The sequence below is a fragment of the Typopeltis vanoorti genome, chromosome 19 (genome assembly GCF_054136105.1).
Source record: "Typopeltis vanoorti isolate ZY-2024b chromosome 19, IOZ_Tvanoo_1.0, whole genome shotgun sequence".
NCBI lineage: Eukaryota > Metazoa > Arthropoda > Arachnida > Uropygi > Thelyphonidae > Typopeltis > Typopeltis vanoorti.
This window is the reverse complement of record NC_143567.1, coordinates 26,325,841-26,351,415: the sequence shown is the minus strand read 5'-3', so window position 1 is coordinate 26,351,415 and position 25,575 is coordinate 26,325,841. Positions and strand designations below refer to the sequence as shown.

General features: G+C 38.1%; 1 pseudogene; it reads right to left on the bottom strand.

Annotated features, from left to right (window-relative positions):
- Positions 1-21,959: 21,959 nt before the first annotated feature.
- Positions 21,960-22,073, bottom strand: LOC150095929 (U5 spliceosomal RNA; annotated as a pseudogene).
- Positions 22,074-25,575: the final 3,502 nt, after the last annotated feature.

Sequence of the window (25,575 nt, the reverse complement as noted above, 5' to 3'; positions counted from 1 at the left end):
TGCATTCATCTAATTCTTATTTTTAGGTCTGCATTGATGTTTTGAATTCAGTTTTCAATTTCGTACTACATATGTTTCCATAATACAGTCAATGACATTGAACGGTAGAAAAAAACGAGGTTTGGAATCCAGATCACTATTCGGAGTTTTTTATTAGCATTTCTTTGAAGTTTACGAGTTAGTCGATCTGTCATGGAACAAAAGGATTTTTAATTCCCCTACTCAAGATAATCGACAGTACATTTTTGTTATTTATTATTTGAAATAATATAGAAATATTATTTTATATTATTTCAGACAGTAATATAATGTTAGTGTTAGACAATTTCCGTCATCCACGAGATGATGGAAATTGTCTTCCGTATTTTCTTCCCTGGATGCCAATTAAAATCACTGCTAGTCTTGATCCAACTATCATAATTGACTAAAGGTAGAGTCTAGTTATCCTCCGGTTTCAAAAAAAAAAAAAAATAGATAGGGCTAAATGGAATGAAAGAAAAGACGGCTTATTTATTCCATTTTTTTTTTTAAATTTACATTTCGCCTTCCAATCTGCTAGATGTTCTTCTAATGTCTTTCATTTTGTTTTTTCCTGATCAAATATATCCGGACAATCCTGCTACATTTCGTCTTTGTTTTCTTGCACATTTAAATTTTATATCATTGCGAGCGAGTTGTTAGCCAGTCTTGTTGGTGACCGCTTTCTTTCTTGTTCTCTCCGCAAAAGGTTTTAATTCACAGATCTTGTGCTATAGAAAAACTAAATAAATCTATAGAAAACGATCTAAATTTCTTGGTAAGGTATATTTCAGGGGTTGCACGGAGGATTAGGGTTATACGGATTTAGGAGCAATACATTATGTCATTTAATTGCGTAGATTTTTCTGATCAGTTTTCCTGTTTTGTGAGATATAAAACCAGAGTATCTAGGAAGAAAACCCCACGCCTCCCCATGATACCAACTAACTCAACTTCAAATAAAAAGCCTTTATAAAGGTTCTTCCCATTCAAAACGGGATTTGAACCTTGCTTTTTTTTCAGCCAAACGACATCGTCGATACTTACTGAGTTATGGATGCTTCGGTCTCACCGAGGTTGGGATGAATGTGTAACTTAATTGATCATACAGTAATTCCAATCGCAAACTTGTAGTGCCAACGGACAAGAAGCTGAACCTAGCTGGTGGGGTGGGGGGAGATCGATCTGTAGAAAAAGAAACGTGGGTAAGGTATATAAGTTTTTGTAGTGATTTTTTTATCTTTCTTTTGTAGGAGTCTTTTTGTTAAACATCATTATAATATTAATGGCAAATATCAAAATGTAACATAACTTTTTTTTTTTTTAATCAGAAACATATTCGCCGAAGAGATAATATGTCCTTAATTCATAATTCTTCTTTTGGGATGAATCAAATGGTTCAAGTTCACTCAGTCAAACGGAAGTTTTCTACATCGTGAATAGATTGATCAATAAGTATTGATAATGAAGTTGCTGGGAGGAATCTCTTTCTCTGACAGAATCGTCTTCGGAAGAAAGAAACAGCACAAAAAAAGTCACAACACGAAAGATAAGAGCTGTCACTACGAAAATGGAGGAAAAAAGAAATGCTTCAAGTCTTATCTTCACGTATGTGCTACACCACTGTTACATTTACGACATGGAACTCTATTTAGTGCAGATAAAGATAGGTCGTAAAATTAGACGACACGAAGAAAAATCAGAAGCCTTACATGACCTACATGTGCATCGTCGTTTTAAAGGGAGAGAGAGAGAGAGAGAGATGAGCAAAATTGTAATGGGGCAACTCTTCAAGGTTAGTTTGAGCGGTACCAAAAAAAAAAAAAAAAGTTAGCAGCACGAGGCTATGATTGTCATGCGTTATTTCTAAACTTGCTTATCCGTGGTTCCTTATTTCTCTTATATCTCACAAGAAAGTAAATACCGTATTTTTCGATAGATAACGCGCGCGTTATCTATACAAAAAAGTCTAAATTCATTAAAAATGCACATGCGCGGTATACATCTGAAAGGTACGAGAGGTAAATCAAATGTAATAACAAAACTAAGGTAGAAGTAATACTTATATTTATTGAATATTACACTATTCAAATCCAAAAAGTTCTTCATCAGACTCAATATTGAAAGAATCAACTGCGTTAAAAATTTCGTTTGGTATTTCTTCAGCTTCATAATCATTGTCACCAGGCACCAGCATTCCCTTGTGCTTTAATGAAACCATTTCTAACACAGTTTTCACTTACAGCAGCCCAACTTTCTACAATCCACATAATGTGTAATAATGCGAAAACTGTAAAATTTTGAATTAAAAAAAAATCGAACCACTACTACTAGCAACGCATGTGCTTTTGAAGAATTCCTCCCGTCCTTTGTCTGTACTTCCTAACTCTACCGTTAGTTGGGCGCATGCGCGTTATCTATACAACAAAAGGAATGATGAAAATGTTACGGGGGGTGCGCGTTATCTATCGAAAAAGACGGTACCAACAATGGTATTGATTTAGTGCGATGCATTACGTCTTCCGTTATACAATCACGGCGGGTCATAGAGCGAATGGATTCCCGGAAGAGAGGAATTTCAGATGGCTACTCCCCCTGTCTTACTTGAGATTAGTTTTAATTCCAATTTTGTTTTTATTATTTTAAAGATGCGAAGAGCTATCCTGCGTTAGATATTCAAATATGAGGACAATTGCACGGATTCCTGTCACGTGATTACATGAGTTGGTTGTTTTGAATTTCCCATCTAAACAGCCAAGGCTATGAAAGCAGGATATTATGTCTGTTTGATCACGTGTCATGACAAGTTTAAGGCAGAAAAAAACCCGTTTTCGAACAGCGAAAAACCTTGCTATCCTCCGTATGAGTCAGGCTAACTCACCTTCATATGAAAAGTCCTTATAAAGGTTGTTCGGGTGTCCTAGACGAAATTTGAACCCTGAGTCTTTCCAAGAAAAACACATTCTCAGCTGACTGAGATCCAGAAGCTGGGTCATGTGAAGTTATCATAAATGGGGACTATTAGGGAAAGTATCGCTGAAGATTCTTGGTGTGGAGGGCAAAACAGCCTACTTCATATCAGCTTTCTAAAAATACTTTTGAGCCCTCCAGTGTTTCAAAAACTCTTATGAGGACAGATCACAATTATCTTCCCAGTTTATCTGATGAATCTTTTTCTGGATTAGGCTCTGCATCCAGGAAAACATTGTGCATTTTGGCCATCCAGAATGGTTTCTTAGTAGAATTTTTATTTCTGATACTGTACATTCATAGGTTAAACTGTGTTGGACGACAATGACAAAATTAAAGCTCCTTAAAGCCTAGAAGAATGGACTCTACAATAAAATGCGTGCTTATCGAAAGATGTTTGGGCCCAAATACGATCCAGGTCATTCTGGTTGATGTATTTCTTGATTGACATAATATAAAGCATGGTCTAGCATCCCCCGCCCCTCCCATTTATAACATTCAGCAATGAAAATGCATCCCATCCTTAGGACATTCATGGCATCTTGGTCTTTAAACCGATTTTTTTTTTTTTTAAATCAATGGTTGCACCTACTGAAGTGATACTACAGTCACTATAACAGTTCTCCAAAATGGACACGCACACCATAAACAGCAACAACAACAAAGGCTTATAAAACGAAAGAATTTCATTTTCCGTAACAAAATATTTACTGACCTCGAGCTGCAAGAGTTACGTAATAAACCAGCAACTCCAATAACAGCAAATCATCAGGAGGTAGCTACATCAAACTTTGCAATTCAACTTAGTAAAAATCAAGCTGACGAGACATACCTCAGAATGTTTTCACAGAAGGGCAGTTTAAAATGAAGTCAGGGATATTGAAACATGTGAACTCCATAAATGACCGTATAAGACTACCACCATTAAAAGCTTTACAACAATCTAAGCTAAAACAGCTCCTCTTAGACGCAAATGCTGTAATTGCAACCATCACAACCAACAGCATAAAGGAAACAAATCATCTCCTATACAGCACAGCCTATATCATTTCAGTGAAGCTTGGTTGTAAAACGAAAGAGCAAATGCCGACGATGAAAGAATCTGCACCATGGAAAATCCGGTTAGAACGAAAGGTCAACAGGCTTCGAGCTGATCTAAGCAACTTAAAGAGTTTTAAAGAAGGACGGTTGAAAAATAATAACATCAAAAACAAACTGATTAACACATGTAATTTGGCTAACAAGATGCTGAAGATATTGAAGAGCTAAAACAAAGAATTACAGCGACTGCACAGAAAATTAAGAGATATGAAGTAGGCATAAACCAATATGTACAAAATATGCAATTTCGACAGAACCAACGTCAGTTCTTTCAGTCTCTCCAGAGAAATACAAATACAAGCAATCGTTCACCAGTAAAAGAAGAAACACTCAAATTTTGGAAGACAATCTGGGATAATCTTATTGAACACAATAAAGATGCTTCATGGATTAAGGAAATAGAATCAGAAATGAAACAAACACAAATGCAAAAGGTCTAAATCACTAAAGAAATGGTCAGTTCTCAAGATAGAAAATTAAAAAAATACCGGAGTGCACCTGGCAAAGACGAACTACATGAATTTTGGTTAAAACATCTAACCAGTCTACATGATCGAATGGCAGAACAATTTAATTATTTGTTGCAATCAGGCTCAGTGGAAGACTGGCTGATGTCTGGGCGAACTTTTCTCTTAATGAAAGCTAAGGATAAGGGTGCAGACCCAAGTAACTATCGTCTAGTCACTGCAATCATAGCAAATTCCATATACCACTACTTATCAGATAATCAGATTTATCCGATTGAACAAAAAGGCAATTTGCAAAAATCTAGAGGAACAAAGGACCAGATTCTTATTGATAAAATGATCCCCAGAAATTAAAAAAAAAAAAAAAAAAACGAAAAGAAAAACAAATTTAAACATGGCATGGACAGACTACAAAAAAACATTCGATTCTCTCCCATGCTCCTAAAATCACTAAAAATATTTGGAATTAGCAAAAACATATGTTCGTTTCAGGCTGCTGCTATGAAACGAACACACACACACACACACACACACACACACATATATATATATTTCAAAACATTGGTTTTGAAATGTGCCTATTTTTACGTATCACTTCCATTGCTGTAGGATATATTTTTATTTTGTGATTAAATAAATTAAAACTATACTAAAGTTAAATCACAAAGAAGCATCTAAATTGCCTTTAAATATTTTAAATATTCATTTTAATAGAATTGTCTACGCATGGAGCATTATTGGCATTCTTAGAACAATAGCGACCTCTAGTGGCGTAGATAAAGATATACCACAGTACGTGTTTGTATACGAGACAATCCGCCTTAGGCTATGGTAGATGTTATTCTTAGATCGATTGTGAGCTAAGCTTTGTCTCCTTTGTTGCAGACAAATAAATAGAGATGCAGACAGATCTAAAAGTCAAATAATGTAGAGATTGCCCTTATTTAGTTTAAGGATTTCAGAACTGAACACTATTTATAAGAGTGAAACTATTTTCTGTTCTTTTTGTCTGGGGAGCTATGAATATGAAAAGTTATGAGTAACTTCTATTCAACTACGAAATGACATCACAGAAATCTTTACTTCCTGCTGACTTGGCTTGGAGTTCTAAGCATTTGATTGCCTACATTTCAAGAAATTCTTTTGGCAAAACAAAAGAATTTTTTTTTTCTTTCTTAAAAGCTTAGTTTCTTACTCACAAAGACGTTTTATGAGCTATCATAACCGGGGAGATTTAAGAATGCAGAAGCAACCCTCTCAGTGAACATTTACCGACACAAAAACAACCCATTCAGATATACGTGAGTCATCAGAACACTGCCTTTTCGAGTTTCCACAGTAATTCCAAATCGGTGCTTTAGTCAGTCGACTGAAACATTTGGATCTCATACATCACAACTTTGTGTCATTCGCTGTGGAAATATCTCCTTTTTCCCGTACACAAATGTGCTCTTTGCTTGCAGAAGCAAAATGTCAAATGTCACTGCACAGGTCTTATGATGTTCATGCTGTTAGGTCCAGACCACCTGCGCACGAAAAAAGAACTTTGAATGGGCTATTTTGCTAATTTATGAGTGAAAACAATTTTGACGAGTATTAAATTACTTGTTTTTTCATTTAAAAAAATTAGACCAGGATCCTGTTGTATCTGTTTGCAATTTAAATACCATAATAAATGCAAATTGGAAAAAAATTTAACATGCTTCTTAGTTGCATTCTTCACAAACGAATTACATAATAACAACAAACATTAAATTATAAAAATAAATAAATAAAAATAAATATCTGGCAGGAAGTTGTATACTTCATAAATGAACTCTTGATAGGTGTGTATATATTATATCAAAATATAGAACTTAAAACGACTTAATTGAATAAAATTAGTGTAACGGGAATATTAAATTTAAATTATGCATCAAACGATATAACAATTTTAGGAAAATTAAATGCTATATATTATATATATAGCACTATAAATTATATATATATATATATATATATATACAGGATGATCGCAATTAAAGTATCTGTGTTTAAAACCTTGTGGAGCGCCACCCGGTGATCCAAATGCTGCGAAACTTTACAAGAATACATGGCGTCATAAGGAAGCGATATCTGAGGGGAAAAAAAAAAAAAAAAAGTAGTTACAAAACTCACCACCAGGGCGCTGTATGACGTACTCAGTATAGATATAACCATTTTTCTGTGTTTGTAAGAAGGAGTAAAACGACATGCATGATAACACATTTTTATTCACTTCCATATACGCAGCGTCCAACTCCACTCGACAAAGGAATGTTAAAGCGAATTTCAGTCGACTTTCAAAGTTCTGCGGACGCAACTCCTGTGTCAGGGTTATCTTGAATGGGTAGAAATCCAGAATCTTCCGTGGAATTTTCCAGACAGTTTTGTAAGGCAAGGCACATCCACTTGTCTTGATACAGCACGTGCCCTGCAGGAACCAACGCTGTTATTCATGACCTGCTCCACAATGGTAGTAGCAACTGCATTCACTTGTTGTGAACCGATTGGTTTGCGACCTCTAACAGGTTTGACTTCCAATGATTCCGTTTCTTCTAAACGACTAATCATTCGTCGCAGAGCACATGGAAATAGTGGACCTCGTTGGTATTTATCACGCTTAAAGCACATCGGGGCAAGGTTAGTGCCATCACTGTGGACGGTATTAACAACCAGAAGGAAGGGAAAAATCCTGTATACGTTTTTTTAAACCCTCCTGGCACCTGCTGAGTTGCGTGATATGCAAATTCAATGTATTCCATGTTTACAGCGCCCCTGGTGTTGAATTTTTAAACCACTTTTTTTTTTTTTCTCTCAGATATCGGTTTCCCATGACGCACAATGTATTCCTGAAAAGTTACGCAGCATTTTGATCACTAGGTGGCGCTCCACAAAGACTTAAACAGGGATACATTAATTTTGATCATTTAATGTATAAATTTTATAAAAACATTTAAAATATATTAAAAAACTTTTAATTACTTTAAATTTTTTTTTTGTTCCTAGTTTATTTTTAAATATTTATGATATTATCCAAACACCTTTTAGCAATACATATGTGTTAAAATAAATTCAGAATTAAAAATCGGATGCCTTGAGGGCACCATTCAATTAAATTGCATTTATTTCGTTTAGTTGTTTAATTAAGTAATTATTTATTATCTTCCATCAATTATGTGTTACATGTATTCATTTTACTAAGTTTATGATATTTAATTTGTTTATATGTTATTTATCATATGATAATACCAGAAAAAATAATATTGATGCACACGGAAAAGACATCATCTGTATTTATTACCGAATTTCTATATAACTGTCGGAAGAGAGTAATTTATCTTCTTTTTTATTTCTAGGTTTAGAAATCCTGAATGATACTAAGTATAATTAAATATCTTGAGATGACGTACTTCACTGATTTTGAATTATGACGTGAATGGAAATTGCTCATTATAAAAAAGGGTAGTGAAGGGTTGCTGCCCATTGATGTGCAAACATGAAGAAATGATGTACCCTGCTGTTTAAATAACTTTCATGCCAAACTTGTCTCACTGAATGGGATATTTATTCATCGGCAGTGGTGCTTACGACGAAATAAAAAGTGCAAAAGACCTAAGATTGGTTTAAAGATTATGTTCCTTAAAATGCATCACAAGTTATATACTTTTATATATTTTTTCGGCTCCTCCAGCGCCAAAATATCCCCTATCGGCGACTTTTGGTAGTAAATCCCTTTTCGCGGAAATCATGTCCCCATGCCTTCAAAAGTCTCGTTATAAAATTTGGTCTCATTCCGTTTATTGGTTTTAGTTACAGATGCCTCCAAAGAGAGAAAATTATTTTATGGCTACCCTCTATAATTTTTTATCTATGTACACATCGAGAATAAAGCTGAGGTGTTCTTTTAATTGGTAATTATATATATATATATATATATATAATTACCAGACAGCCAATGACTTCATAGCTTTAGCTATAATTCCAAACAATCAAACTCCATTCCAAACTTATAGTTTGATCGAATTTCCAAACATTCATAATGAAGGGAATTATATAATCATCTACTACCCTAAAGAAGTGAGTCTCCGTAACTCAGTCGATATTAGACGAAGCCCTTCGGTCGGAAAGACCTGGGTTCGATTCCCGTCCATGGCGTGAGGATCCTTTATTTGATCTCTTTCCTACTAAAGATGAGTTAGCCGATTTCATACGGAGGTGGGGGGGGTGGTTTCGTCCCTCAGAACAGGCAAACCGGTCCGTGAACTCACGCCGCTACAGTAAAAAAAACAAAACAAAACATAGTTAATCCCTCACTAGGAGGGTTCCACTAGTGCTAAGGGACTGTTGAGGAAGGAGGAAACCCCAAACGAATGAATAAATAAAAACCATCTTAAGAGATTTAAAAGCACTAATGCCACAGCGAGTGGCCATAGCCAGTTAGTTAGATGGTAGACCAAATGCCACCCATTTGGCCAACCAACCAACCACACGTGTTTTCCAAGTGGCTCAACTATCCCAAGCTACAAGATTTTCCTTAACTCATGCCTTAAACACATATATCTTTATATTCTAGGGGGCGAAGACAACCTTCTGAACTTCGATGCCACCAAAACGCTGCTTGACCTCTTTGCCTTCTTTCCCGCTCTCTATTTAGATCTCCAAACATGACCACATTCATCTTCTTGGTCTGACTTTACCGTTAAACACATCACCTCCATACTATCCTCCCTCTTCAAAATACCATTTGTCCTTTTCTGTTCAAGACATTGCTCCTCGTAATATAGACAAACCAGCCTGCGAACACATGCGACAATCACAGCATAGGATAAGAGATATCGGATCGACGAGGTGTCAGTTCCATAACCCCCCCCCCATACAAATAAAAAAAAATAAATAAAACTAGTTACAGAACGCATTTTTTTTACAACGAGATAAGTCTGTCTGCCTTTATCAATTTTGGATTTTTGTTTTCATCATTAAGGATTTAACGAAAACCGACACTCAGAAATAAAAAAAAAACGTTGATCTGAATAAATTAATGACGTCATTGGCGAAGTATTTTCGGCGCATCTTTAAAATCCCTTTAATTACCCGCGTTCAATTAGCTACTGAAAATAATTATTCATGGCCGCTAATGAATATAGCTATGACGTCATCACTGTTTAAAGAGATTCGCGTGGTATGTATTTAAAAGGGATTACCTCGTGCAAAAGCTCACCTTTGCCCAGAATAATATCAACACTGGCAAATAATTTACCGCCTGAACGCAAGTTCATAACAATTAGCCGAAAGATCTTTTAAATAGATGCTTACAGATAGCGAAAGAAGTTTCAAACTACTTCATCTCGGTTCGTCCAACAACACAACAACAGCAAAGGCGATAAAGTTTCATTAATCACCACCGGCAAAGAAACGCTAGGAGATTCAAAGAAAGAAGCGAAGACCTGGTAACCGTAAAACTTTTTAATACTTCAAGCACGCCTCTGGCTAATGGAGTGTCGGAGATAAATAAACCACCCCCATACTGGAAGGAAACTTCTTTTTTTTAAACCTCTGCAGCAAATGTGATCGATGGATGCATTTAAAATATCCATTAGATAAGCCAAATATCGTATAAAGAAATACTGAAACAAATAATACATAATTAGTATTAAATAATGTAGATAAACAAAAATAAATAAAAAATAAATATTAAATTAATTTGCAAAATATTTTATTATTACAAATTTATTAAACTATTAATTTAATAGAGAAAATTTAGATTTAAATAATAGTATAAGCACAATACACCATTAATTTTAATAAATGACATACATACAATTTTTACCTGAGATGGTTGCAAGCATGGATCTACAAGATACCATCCTAAATTCAAACCACTTCTCGTCCCTCTGGCTTGGATCAAAGTACAATTCTGACGTCACAGGCTACTGTCAAATTGTAGTATGTAGTATCTGTTAGTTGACGCTTGATATCGATACGGGTCACGTGAGATACCTAAGCGTCGGTTAACAGATTAACAGATAACAGATATCGAAACCCGGACCGGGGCAAGACCAAACACTTGGTGGTGGGACTAGTTAGCCCCCCCCCCCTTGCTTTTTTTGAATCATGCCTTTCATTCTGCCGCGTGTGCGGACCCTTGCTTTTGAGGTCGACGCCACGATACCGGAGCACGGGCGTTAGCTACAGCCATCGCTAACCATGTTGGCGCAGAAAACATCTTCGGTTTCACACCTTACGGCGGAGGAAGAAAGATACCAAGTAGTGGTAAAGAATACGGAAACCAGGGAAAAGCTACTCCTAGGTTTTGACTGCGAAAAAACCAAAGTATCTCCCTTCATAGTTGGGAGCATTTTGAAAACTCTGAAAATATAGAGATTCCCGCTAGAGTACGCGGAGAAAGACGACATCATCCGCAGCATCTTCTCCAAGTGGGGAACAGTAAGAGAGATCCAAATACACAATGATGCCGACAATCCCGGATGGAAGTCGGGAGAGGTGACCATCTCTCTCGAGATGAAGTCCGAATTTCGTTTTCATCGGATCGGCCCGGGTTATGATCAACTATCCCGGGGGGAAGAAACAGTGCTTCAGACAGATGTGGAGCTTTCGATCATCTAGGAGCAAACTGCCCCAGATCGAAATGCAGAAATTGTTTAGCAACAGGCCACACCCTTGAACAGTGCCAATCAGCATGCTTAAAATGCGACGCAGGTGTTGATCTTGTGCTTAAAGAGCACAAGATCAACACCTGCCCTTCAACAACCTATGCAGAAAAGATGGGAGGCACCGTCACGCAGCAAACACCAGAGACCCAAGGAAGAAATAGTAATAACAGAGAACAGGAAGCTATTCAGATCCCAGAGGAATCTGCCAATATGTCACCTCAAACAGAACTAGTTGAAGAAAATGAAATAGAGGAGATGGAGACAACTCACACCTCCACCAAGCGACCACTAAGCCCTCAAGAAACGACAAACAAGCCAAAAACAGCTAAAGCTTCGGCACCCACCCAGCAAGAAACCACCCAAGCAGGGCTGGACCCAGAGATACCAGACCAAGAGACGCCAAAATCCAAGACAACGTATGGGAGGCTGACTATCACATATGATCCTAACGAAACCGAAGAAGAAACATTGTCGGAATCAGATAGTGAACTAAGCGACGAGCAGGAAACAGAACCTGACAACAACAGCATCGCAAACGGATCTGTAATAATGAAATATCATCCAAGACCTCAAAAATTTAAAGACGAGATATTCCAAACAATGACACTGATAGGAGAACCAGTGTTCACACTCGCAAATAACACTACGGGAATCAGATGGGGAAAACTGCAGCTTGATGATATAAATACAGCCACTGTGCAATTAAAAGGGTCTATGGCTTCAAACGCGAGGGGATATAATGCATTCTGCACCATGCTAAACTCGCTTACATGATATAGAAGCAACACCCAAAGATTCTGCTAGACCACGCCAAAAAAAGAAATGATATTAAAAAAAAAAAAAAAAATCTTTAGAATTTTTAGTAGTAATGGGTGGCGGACCTGTGAACCTGAGCGGCGAAGGCTTACATCGAGGCGGTGCAGCTCCTTGTGGGCTGCATCACTCGGGCCAGGCTCGCCCCCCTATTCGAAATTCGTATTACCTAGCTTTAACGTGTAAATGTATATGTGAAAGTGTAAAAGTATATGTGTGAAAGTAGATATGAGTCTTCTCCCATTTGTTTTTTCCCCACTTTCCGCGGACAGACACCTGAAGAGGTGACTGACCGGGGCAAGCTGAAAAAGAACGGATGGAGGGAGGAAATGTCAGAGATCCGCTTGGTTTCTTGCTATTGAGTGAGGCCAAGTAGATCGACTGAGGCCTCTTTTACTACCTACTACTATCATCTCTACCTTTCCTTCTCCTCTCTTACTATCAAGCTGGCTCTCAGCACAACTTTGATTTCTCTAAAGAGGTCAATGATGAGAGATATGAACTCCCATTCTATCCTAAATTCTCGATGTGATTCACATAGATAAAATAAAACAAAGGACGCATTCTCACCAACTACACAGGATTCAATTGCGCTGTCGTCGCAGGCCCCTCTGAACCTACTCATCACAACCCGAATGGCACTGCTGACATCTTGGATATAGCTATCCTGCAAAATGTTAAATTTCAATATAGTTGCCTCAGACTTGCACTACGTGCGGCGCAAACTTGACTTGTCTGTTTGCTCACTTGGGAAAATAGGATTAAAAACCAAGTTTATTTAAAATCACTTGGTATCTTGAATACATAATATAACCAAGTTAAAAAAACTTTATACATCTATCTCTCATCCTGAGATTTTATTTAATATTTAATAAGATCAGAGCACCTTGTGGCAACTTGTTTAGGTAAAATTCATAGGACGCTCTGCATTACTTCAACCTTAGCATTGTCAGGTTTGGCTCCCACTGACGAGACCTCAATAAAGGTCGAAACCGGTACGGGTAGTGCCCATTACCTTTAATGCATAGCATCATACATCTCTGCAAGGGGATGTGCTTTACATTAAGGGAAAAATACTAAGGAAAGTGATCAGAACTTAATCCACCTTTACCATGAGTTGTCTCAGACATGCACTACGTGCAGGCGCAAACTTGACTTACTTGTCTGTTTGCTCACTTGGGAAAATATGATTATAAACCAAATTTATATAATTTAAGAACATTAAACGAGCTGTCATCAGATCATGATCCAGTGCTATTACAGCTGGGAACTCAACACAACCTGTCTCTCCCCCCCCTCACACTCATTCATATCCTTGGAATAATTAGTAAAAGCACTCCCAGAGTTCATTGGCCCTGTTCCTCCTATAAGGTCAAAAAGTTTACTCAGCAAATTAATGCAGCCATAACGGCAGTCACCTCTTACACAACTCGCTTCACAACAAATCGGTTACCGGAGGATATTATGAACCCGATCAGAGATAAAAATAAAGCTAGAAAAAGGTTTCACAATACTTGCGCACCTCAAGACAAAAGAATTCTTAACAGATTAAATGGAGCTGTGAGGGACGTCTTCAAAGCCCACAGGGATGGACTATGGGAAGATAAGTTGGCTTCCTTCTCACCTGTGGATCACTCTATTTGGGGACTCTTGAGGAATTTCAGAAACAAAAACATATCGCTTCCCCAATCGGACCTGGGCCTTGTGCACATGGATTCAGAGAAGGCAGAAAGCATTTCAAAAAATTTACAAGGGCAGTGTCGACCTGCTTATGAAAATTTAAATTTCAACCACTTTTATAAAATTCATCATCATGTGAGACACGTACTGAAACTTTCTGATGCTTTTACTAATCAAATCGTCCTTACTTCACCAGCAGAAATCTACGAGATCATTAAGAATGTTAACAACAAAAAAAAAGCTCCTGGTCCAAATGGCATCACCAATAAAGTTATTAAACTACTACCCCGCAGAGCCATTGTGCACCTTACCAACATAATCAACGCAATCATTAGTTTCCGATATTTCCCTTCCCCGTGCAAAACTGCTTATATAACCCCCATTCATAAACCAGGCAAAGACCCACAGCTACCCCAAAATAATCGTCCCATTAGCCTGATTTCAAACCTGGGAAAGATTGCCGAAAGGGTCATCCTCACCAGACTCCAATCCACAGTAAATAAGCTGAATATCCTCCCAAATAAACAATTTGGATTCTATCAACATCATAGCACCACTCAACAGATCCATAGACTAACTGAATATATTACCACAGGCTACAATTGGCATCAACTTACAGGAGCTGTCTTTCTGGATAAGGCCTTCGATAAGGTGTGGCATTATGATCTGCTCCACAAGCTCATCGCATTTCACATCCCGCTACCAGTTGATCCAATCATACCTCAGCAACAGATTCATGCAGGTCAAGATAAATGACACTATGTCTACCAAGCGCCCCATTCTGGCTGGTGTTCCGCACGGATCTTTACTGGCCCCAATTCTGTTCTCGATATTTATGGCAGATATTCCACACAATCCAATGTCATCTATCTTGGCTCTCTACGCTGATGACACAGCGATACTAACTAGATCTCTTCGCCGACACCTAATCACCAAAACACTCCAAGAAAACCTACAAATATTAGAAAAATGGTTCTCCAATTGGAGATTACAAGTAAACCCCTTGAATAGCATAGCTGTCCTCTTCTCCAGAAGAACAGTATCTCCTACAAGAGACATCTTACTGTTTGACACCAAAATTCCTTGGAAAACAGAAGTCTTGGTGTACTGCCGGACAAAAGGCTAACCTTCAACCACCACATCAAGGACTTGTGTGCAAAGGCACCAAAAGCCATCGTCCAGCTCTATTTCCTAATAAACAGAAACATCAAATTACACACCAGAATTAAACTGCCAAAGTGATGATTCGTCTTATAATCACATATGCTTCGCCAGCATGGAGCCATACCACTGATACTAATATCCTCGAACTGCAGCGAGTGCAAAACAAGTGCCTTCATATGATTCTGACCCCTGGTGGTTTGTCAGAGATGTTCGACTTCATCGGGACACCGACAGATATAAGATATAAGGGTATATCTTCTCTTTCCTTCAGTCTCTTGCACAAAGTATTTCCTAAAAACGTCTACACATCCCAATCTACTCGTGCAACAAGCTGCTGACTATGATGAAACGGATCTCTACAAACACAAAAGACTTAAAGCCATCCTGATTTCAAGAAAAAATCTATAAGCCCCTTGCCCTCTCAGGGCGGGCATTTTGCTCATAAACTTTTTCCTTCACTGCATCCAACAGCGGGGAATATGAAAAGCATCTTGCTTCACTCTTGGAGTCAGTAAAGTTGAAGTTGAAGTAAGCAAAACGAATAACGGTGTTCACCAGATGGGTTGAGACCAATCAACATCTCGGATATAAGTTTTCTGATATTTGTGGGGTGGAAGGGTGAGCACGTTGGGAAAATTTGGTTTCTTTTGGGTGGGTTATGCTTGCTGCGATCTTTCTCGTCGTATTCTGAGGTTTGTTTTATAAGGGATTTTTCATAAGTGGTCTGTGAAGTATTTTTCGGCTAGTTCTCGTACGTGGTGGGAGTGTTGGTCTCTTGGTAGAACTGTACATTTTTTATGTACCATGGAGTGTCTCTACAGGAATGAATTCGATAAATTCTGCTTAAGGTATTCATTTGTTAGGACAAATTTCGTGTAAGTTAATTTCATAGATAGATTAAAAGTCAAAGCAAATAATATAATCATGTAATGTATTATTAGTGGTGTAGGTTAATAAATAAATAAATTATTATATATTATATAATTTAATATAATATTTATTAAAATAATGGTGTATTAGTAATATATATATATATATATATATATGATTATCAGCTATCTTGACTCTGTATGTAGATATGTTCATATTATTTACTGACTGAATTCCGAGAATTAGAAAAACAAATTATTTTAATTTAACATACAACATGTTTCGTCGGAATGCCGACTTCTTCAGGCGTGAGAACATTAAAAGCAAACATAAAAGACACCATAAAGAAACATTGTACCACTACAATAACAGACTATGAATTGGAATTAAGTTTGAACTGAAGCTGCAGTCGTAGCTAAAGTTCCATTGTTAGCCATATACACATATACATATATGTTATATATATATGTAATAATTTTTTTAACTTGGGGATATTGTATATTAGGATATCCAAGTTATTTTATAAACTTGGTTATTTTAACTCCTAATCCCAAGTATGCAAACAATTAAGTTTGCGCCTTAAACAAAGTTCAAGTCTAATGATGGTACAACACCAGGGCAACTCATTGTAAAGGTGGGTAAAGCTCTGATCACTATTCTTAGTATTTTCCCATAATGTAAAGCACATCTCACTAGAAGATGTATACTGTACTGCAATGCATTATGGGTGGGGTCACTACGCAGACCGGTTTCAACCTTTTTTGAGGTCTCTTCAGTGAGTAGCTAGACCCTATACACATATACATATACATATATATATATATATATATATATATACATATACCAAGGTTCTTATAAGAACTGGGCGATGGACTGAGTCCTTGACTCTTTATCCCGTCATCTAAATGAAGTAAATCTGTGTGGATGGAGTGTTATTGAGCTAAAAAGCTCTAGTCATGGCTGGGTAACGGCAATAGCCGAGCCTCAGTTAAAACTTCATTGGCTACAGCATTGCCATTTGTTACCCTGGAAGTCCTAAAAAGGTCTTTATTTCAATTCATTTCAATTCATTCCACTTGAATACCTATATATATATTTATTATTATTATTATTATTATTATTATTATTATTATTATTATTATATATATATATATATATATTTTTTTTTTTGCAGATGATTAGGTAATAATATCAGATAAGGTATACCTTGGTATAATAATTTGTGAGTTCAACGTATCTCATCATTGGCCTGTGGAGTAAGATAGGCTGAGATTCAGCAGATAGTAGTAGAGGAAATAAAGATAGAGTGCATAGTAGTAGAGTAGATGAATGAGGCCTCAGCTGACCTGTTTTAGCTATTGACCCCCCAGAGGTGCTTCTAAAACGGTCGTTGATTTTTCACTTTAAAAAAGGAAAAATCCTGAAAAGGAAAAAAAAGGAGAGACTAAGCAAATTTAACAAGTGTAAATAAATCTAAAGACTATGTGGAAGACAATTCAATAGAGGAATGAGTTTGCCGAGCAAACCCAGAACAGAATAACCAGGAAAAGAAGGGAGATGACCTGGCCCGGAAGACCCCGCCCTGAAAAGGGCTTGGGACCACCTCGATGTTGGCCTTCGCAGTCCGGGTTTGTTCAGGTCAACCCCAACCTGGGGGACAGAAAAACTTTCAACTGCGAAAGGACTAGACATACCTGTGGGTTAAACGCTGATCGGGAAGGAAGATCGAGATAGCGTCAACACCTACAACTTGAAGGTGTTATAGGTGCAGACACAACCGGATTCCCCCCTGTATGATCTGGCAGATGGTTGGTGGGTCGCACCATCTCCTCAGGAACCGCTCCTCACCACGTAAGCACCTATCCTGCTCCAGGAAGCGGCGAAGGTAGGCTGAGAGACAGTTCCTAACACGGAGATAGATGCGATCCTCCTCGTTAAGAAGGTGTTTTTTCCTGATTTTCCAAATGTGGTGTTTGATCACATTTATTAGGAAAATCAGGTGTTTCTTGTTTTTGGTTACTGGGGGAGAAAACTGTAGCAAAACTACTTCGGCGAATGTGAGCGCTGGGATCGCAAGTACCTCAGCCAGTCTGTGCCAAACACGCTGTACTGGCGGGCAGTGAAAGAAAAAGTGCCCTACGGTTTCTACCGCGCCGCAGAAGGGGTTGCACGGTCGCGAGCTGTAGGCTGATTTTACAAGTTTCACCGGGAGTCTGCCGTAGGCGATTCTCCAGGCTAAGTCCCGGTGAAAAGGTTGCCCCCAGCTGTTTTTTATGTTGGTGAATAGCACCTCTTCGTTTGTACCCAGATCGGGCTTTTCCCAGTCAAAGTGGTCAAAAATTTTCCAGTACAGCTTGTTTGGGCTGAGCTGAAGCACTCGAACTCCATCCGTTGCCATTTTTTTGAAAAGTTTGCATATTGTGTAGTACCACTCTGGCACCGTCTCCGCACATGGTCCGGCGTGGCCAGTGGTCCCGAAGTAGGGTAGGAAAAATCCTAAGAAGTATTTAATCAGATTGCCGGAAGGGTGATTTGATGCCAGTGCTTTCCGTATGGTCTGAGCAGTGTTGGTTAGGTGGCAGTATTTGAGGATTGGCAGGGCGAATCCCCCTTGTGTGGGGGAAAGATGGAGAAAGGCCCTGCGCACCTCGTGCCTCCTGTTGTTCCAGAAAAAATCAGTGACATGTTTGTGAATGGCGTTGTCTTGTGTGTCTGTGATGTTTGTGAGGTTAATGGTGTGCAGTAACATCGGTTTTAGGACTGTTTTGATAACTGTTGCTCTACCTTCGAATGATAGGTAGTTGGGACTGAAGGGTTTGAGTTTTTCGCGACACATTTCTATCAAGTGTTGTGTTTGCAACACTGGGGTCTCTAGGAAGGGAATTCCTAGTATTGTTAATGGGCCGGGTTATAGGTTTCAGACCATACGGAAGACTGGCAGGGCCGAATTTCCCATAAATTTTGATTTTTGTTTTTTCGGGATTAGTGTGAAGACCACTGAGCATGCTGAATTCTCGCAGTATGCCGAAGAAGATGTAAATCGAGTCGGAATCCCGAACGGTTCCGACGATGTCATCGGCATATACGATAGGTTTGCTCTGTTTGGAGCCTGAGGGTAGCGGTATTCCTCTTACTGCGCGCGTCTCATCAATTTTTTTTAGAAGAGGCTCTAGTACTAAAGAGAAATGAATGGGGGCTAAGGGGACAGCCTTGCCGAACCCCTCTGCGTATGGGGATGGGTTCTGAAAGAAACCCATTAATCGCAATGTGCGTTGTTGTTTTACCGTACATGCTTTTGATTGCTTCCCTTATGCAGGCTGCCACTCCGACTTTCTCTAGGATATAGCAGGAAGTTGTGCTTTGCACTATCGAACGCTTTTTCTAAGTCTATTGATACGAGTGCAAGTGGGAGTTCCTTATTCGTCACAAAGCGAAGAAGGTCTCTTATCAGGAAGAGGTTGAGCTCCATCGATCTGCCCGGAACTCCGTATACTTGAGTGCTGGTTAGCACATTCCCAATGCCCATCTTCAGACGGTTGCAAATCACTCTTGCGAATAATTTGTAGTCTGTGTTAGTCAAGGAAATGGGCCTCCAGCTACCCATGCTATTTAGGTCTCTCCCTTTCTTGGGGATGAAAATTGTGTACCCACTAACGAAGTCAGCAGGTACGTCACCAGTGAATAGGAATCTGTTGAATAATGAGACCAGGATAGGCAAGATGAAGTTCCAGGCTGAGCGATAGAGCTCAACGCCTAGCCCATCCAGGCCAGGGGTTTTCCGTAGCTTAAGCTGTTTGTAGGCTCGAGTAACCTCTTCCGAAGTGATTGGTCTCATTTGAAGAGTTCTGAGGTGTTCAGGCATGTTGTCAATGCTCCACACTCCGAAGTCGCCTGTCTCCTCAGCTTCATCGGAATAGGTTCTCGTGTAATGCTGGGAAAATTGCTGCAGGATGTCTTCCGTGGTTGTGAGTGTTTGCCCGTTAGCGTGAATTTGCCGAAACACTTTCTCGTCTTGTGCTGCTATGCGCTGCCGATTGTAAAAGGCGGCCGACGGTGTTTCCGCCTGCCGGAGAAACAGTCTGGCGCGAAAATCGAGCTCGGCGACTTTTTTCCGTCGAAGTGCCTCGAGTTCGATTTCCATGGCTTTAATAAGCGAATCGCTAGGAATACCGTTTCTCTGATTAGCCCGGTACCATCCTAGCTCTCGATACAGCTCTCTCATTTTTTTTTCTTTGCGCGTGAGCTCTTTCTCTGGAGATGTTTTGGAAGAGCTCTTTTGCCTCGGTTTTGAACTGGGCCCACGCGTCCCAGTCCCAGTTGGCCTTTTTCTTTCCTTCGCATAGCAGCTGCAAATCCTTGCTATAAATTTTGGGGAGGCTTGGAGGCATTTTCCAAGGTCCTCTTGATGTTTCTACGACCTCGGGTAGTTCGACTTTCATGAGAACCATTTCATGGTCTGTTATCGAGCTACCAACCGCTATATGCCTGACCGAAACAACTCGTGGCCCTAGGTTCCTGGAGATATAAAGGCGGTCGAGTCGCGTTGCTACTCCTCCTCTCGCCCATGTGGTACCCACTGTGTCTGGATTGTGTTCCCTCCAGATGTCAATGAGGTCGACATTATCACAGCACAGTTGCAGTTCCCTAGAGCCACCGGTACCGGTGTTGTTGCTGCCACCAATTTTGTCAAATCTTATGTCAGCGATGCAGTTCCAGTCCCCCCCGGCTATGATATACTGAGCCCCGTGTAAATAAGGTTCTAGGGACGTGAAGAACCTGCTTCGCTGGTGGACGTTGTTAGGGGCATATACATTAAGGAAGCGGATGACTTTACCTCCAAACTTCCAGTCTATAGAGACTAGACGTCCTGCAGCATCTTTCTGTACATTGAAAAACCCGCCTAGAATGGGCTGCCGAACAAGGATTCCCACCCCCCTCGCACAGCGCTCTCCGAAACACCAGAAGCTTTGTACGGGGAAGCTTCTGGAGAAGTTTTCTATGTCCCAGTACTGATAAAAATGCGTCTCCTGAAGAAAGAGTACATGAACCTCATGCAGTAAGATTAGTCTCCAAACAAGGTGATGTGCGTTATACCAATGTTTTAGTAATACGGAGCCTTATCATCTTTACCTATAGAAGTTAAAACAAGGTGTTTTTATTTTTAATAAAAATCTCTGGAGGACATATAGATATAATATATTTTTTAAGTTAGAGAAATTGTATATTAGGATAACCAAGTTATTTTATAAACTTGGTTATTTTATAATGAGTTGCCATGGTGTATATCATCTTTAGACTTGAACTTTGTTTCAGGCGCAAATTTAATTGTTTGCATACTTGGGATTAGGAGTTAAAATAACCAAGTTTATAAAATAACTTGGTTATCATAATATATATATATATATATATATATATATATGCACGCACACACACACACACACACACACACATATATATACAGTATATATATATATATATATATATATATATATATATATATATATATATATATATATATATATATATATATATATATATATATATATATATATATATATATATATATACACACACACACACACACACACACACACACACACACACACACACACACACACACACATATATATATATATATATATGTAAATTTTGCAAATACTTTGTAAATTCTATTCCTTATCTGATATTATTACCTAATCATCTGCAAAAAAAAAAAAAAAAAAAAAAAAAAAAAATAATAATAATAATTAAATAAAATTAAAATAAAAATAAAAATATATACTATTTATTTTGTTATGTCTTGTTTAAAGTGTTCCACTGTATTAATATAAATATTAAAAAGTATTGGGAGAGAGGGCACTCCTGTCTTGCTCCTTGGTTCATAGATTGTTTTTCAGACTTTTTTTCTTCTATTTTTATTTCATTATCTTTGTATATATTCAATATTGCATGCAGAAAAATATTAAGTATATTTATTCCTTGTAATATCAAACAGTATATATCTCTTTGCTTTTTTCTTAATCTCTAAACAAAAGAAGAGTTTCTAAATTAAATTCTCTTCTTTTTTCTATAAGCAATTTTAAACAAAAAAAAAAAAAACCGCATCCATTGTCGAGCGTCCTCTTCTAAATTCATTTTGATATTCTAATAATATTTTTCCACTGCATAATTTCAATTTTTCATTAAGTATTCTACTATATATACATTCGCCAATAGACTCATTGTAATGCTCCCCTAAACGGTAATCTTTAGTAAAAGGCGAAAGATTATCACGCACTATGAAGGGAAACTTGATTTCGAGTCTAGTCAGCGACTAGAGGAAATTTTTCTAAGCCTTTTTTCGACCGTTTCCCGAGTTAGTCAATCTCTGGCACGGGCAAGCGAATTTTTCGTCCCGTAAACTCAAGAAAATCAACCGTAGAACCCACATTATTTCAGACATTAAATACGAGTGTTAGGGACCACGAGATGGCAGCACTTGTTGAGCCGTCACTCTTCGTTGCGTGCCGCTTAATTAGTGATAGCCTTGGGAGCCAGCTATCTCTGATTGGGTACCAGTGGAGATTGAATTGCCCACTCAGTCTCCAAAAGTTAGACAGGGCTATAAACGGCCTCGCCTACTCCCTATACGGGAATAAAAAGGCGTTAGCTCATTATATATATATATATATACATTTTGTAGCATGTATTCAATAAATTAATACCCCTATAATTAGCAGGTTTTGTTTTCTACCCTTTTTAAATATAGGCATTACTATACTTGTATTCCATTCTATTAGTATTTGTTCATTTGTATATATTTTATTTAAAATTTTTAATAATCTCTGATGAAATTTTTTTCCCAGCAAATTTATACAGTCGGGAGTTTATCCCATCTTCTCCTGCTGATTTGCCATTTTTTTTATTTTACTTAGGTTGTCCTTTAATTCTTTCATTGCTATCATATCATTTAAAGCATTTTGTAAGTTTTTGGTGTATTTTTTTGATGTTAATATTATCTATCCAAAGATCTGTAACATAATCCAAAAATTCTGTACATTAATAACTATACATTTTAATATACGCTTCGTTTTAAATCTGAAATTCAGATTCAGAACGAAGACATTGGGTATGAATTCCTGCCATACTCAATCCAATCACGATTGGATTGGGTATGGCAGGAGTTTATAAATCAGAATGGGACAATAAATGATCAGAAGAAAAACAGGAGTGAGAGAAAAGGGTAGAAGTATAAAAAATATTACTCATCAATGATTAGGAAATATGAATGATTATAGATCAATTCGAATATGTTTTCCAGGTATGATGATTGATACTAGGGTGGAATGTTATAGAGTAATTGAATGAAAGAACTGCTGTAGTGGTGAGAATGAATTAGGTGGCGAAAGATTTTATCTAAGATACTACATGAAGCACTTTTTAACAGCGAATGAGATGTAAGATGGAACTTTGCTGAAAAAGGAGGCAGTCTAGATGAGGTTAGGATTGAAATCTCTCGTCCTAGTTGAAACAGCAGTGGTTAGGGCAGAGCCGTAGCTAGGGGAGGGCGCGATCCGCCCCGGGCGACACTTTGAACCTTTTTGAACTTTTACAGTTAATTCTAAAATAAGTCTCGAGAACTCAGTTCCAAATATTGTAATACTATTTCGAATTTTCCTCACAATTGCTGTAAGTGTTGCTGGTTGTGAGAGGAGTTTTTCTAAATAAAATTGATTAAGAATTACCTACATTACTATGAAATAGACTTCGTCAATGTCATTGACGATTTTGCTAGCAGAAAAGCAAGAAAAATAACATTTTAGAATCTTGAAATTAAAGTTTTACTTCAAAAATAAACATAGTGTTTAATTTATTTCCCTATACGTCGTTTTAGTCCGCGCGGTTAGCCTAGTGACTTTGCGCTTCGCAACCATATGCCTGGGGAAGGAATGTCCTAGGTTCGATTCCCGTCGGAGACGTGAGGAGCTGAAGGATCTTCCTCAGCCATAGCCAAGTTAGCCGGTCTTGGGCGCGGGCAGTAGGGTTTTTTCCGCCAGTTTATCTGGTGTTTTTCATCCCGCAAGCAGGCAAACCGGCCCCTTGAACACACACGGATCTACAGCCAAGAATACCTTGAGGCATAGGAGTGAACCATTCTATCCTCGTATTTCGGTTACGAAATCCAAGCATGCTTGGAAGGTTGTGGGCCTTAAAGGCCTGTTAAAGCCATGGGGATAGATAGATAGGGATACGTCGTTTTGACTTTTTGTAGTATTTTTGGCATGTATTGAGAGGGGCGGCAAACTCAGGGACCGTCCCGAACGGCAAAAGCTCTAGCAACACCACTGGGTTAGGGGCAGTTAGTTTGATAATAAAAGCGCAAGTTTTAACGATCTATGAAATTGTAGTGTTAACTGATTTTATTCAGCTAGACAACATCTTGCATAAGAAGAACGTGATTGACAGAAAATGACAAAGTAGCAAGTATAAAAAACTTTAATCACATACATTTTGGAGGAAGAGACTGAGAGAGTGTGAACTTTTCTTGATTCAAAGGAACTGCATCTGCTGTGAACGGAGGATCAGAAAGAAGTGGCAACTCGAAGGAATGCAGTGTAAAGTGAATTTGAAGGAAGTGGACTGTTTAGTATGGTGTTCGTACTTACCTCGATATACTCAAAGAGAGAATTGATTGGCAAACAGAAGAATCGATTGGTAAACAGAAACAGCACATAGGAATAGATAAATTGAGTTTCTTGACTTATTCAAAGATAATTATTCCCACATTACATGAAACTCCATTCACTTCGCTATTACATCCTGCAGGATTTGAAAGAAGGATGTTCCCAGTTCCCTCGGGTTAGGGAGAGGGATTATGTGGTACTAACAAGGAAGGTGATTAGACACACTCATGTTTCGCTCACGACAGGGAATATGTGGAATGACGAAGCGAGAGACTATAACAGACTCTCACACAGCAGCTTAGAAGCATAAGAGTGGTACGAGAGCTTGTTAAGAAGATTAGTAATGCTTAGAAGTTGATGAAAGATCACTTGAAAGTAGGGATGTGTGATTCTTTTCCGAGAGTTAGGAGGATAAACGAGTCGCTTTAAAGACTCAGTAATGATATTCGATTGAAAAAACAAAATCAGATCATTCGGAAGAGGGATAAACAAGAAGCAGGTCAGCATTTGCTTGATAAACAAAAAATACAAACTAGAAAAGTAACACGTAAGAAAGAAAATCGTAGAATATGAACAAAGACTCATAGTACAAGCTAAGGAAAATCCTAATGAGGATTGGTAGTAGGTGGAAGTTTGGAAGAAGATCGAATGGAAGTAGAAGAATGTGAAGCGTTTTCAGTATTGAGCAAACATGTTCATCGAAGAGCATTGGGTGTAATATCACGGGATATTAAGCCAGTATATTAAATGCATCTAAGTTGGTCGTTCAATGAAAGTCTAGGAACAGAAATGATCTCAAAAGAATGGATATAGGAGACGGTAGTATCGCTGCATGAAATGTCATACATCAGTGGCATTGTATTACGATAATCGGAGAGAACATGAGATTTGATGAGTTTATCGATAGGGATTGAAATTCAAGTGACGTAGTAAACGTTGTGAAGATGACTTACAAGATTGCTGAAATAATGAAAAAAAATATATATAAAATCAAGTACTGTAAATAGATTTTTGTGTCTCCTGGATTTAAGGACAATAACAAACATCAGGAGTCAAAGATGAAATTTGTCTAATGTGTGTGTGTGTGTAATGGGGTGTTGACTCTGAGGACACATTGAAGGGTGTTGATTGCAAAGT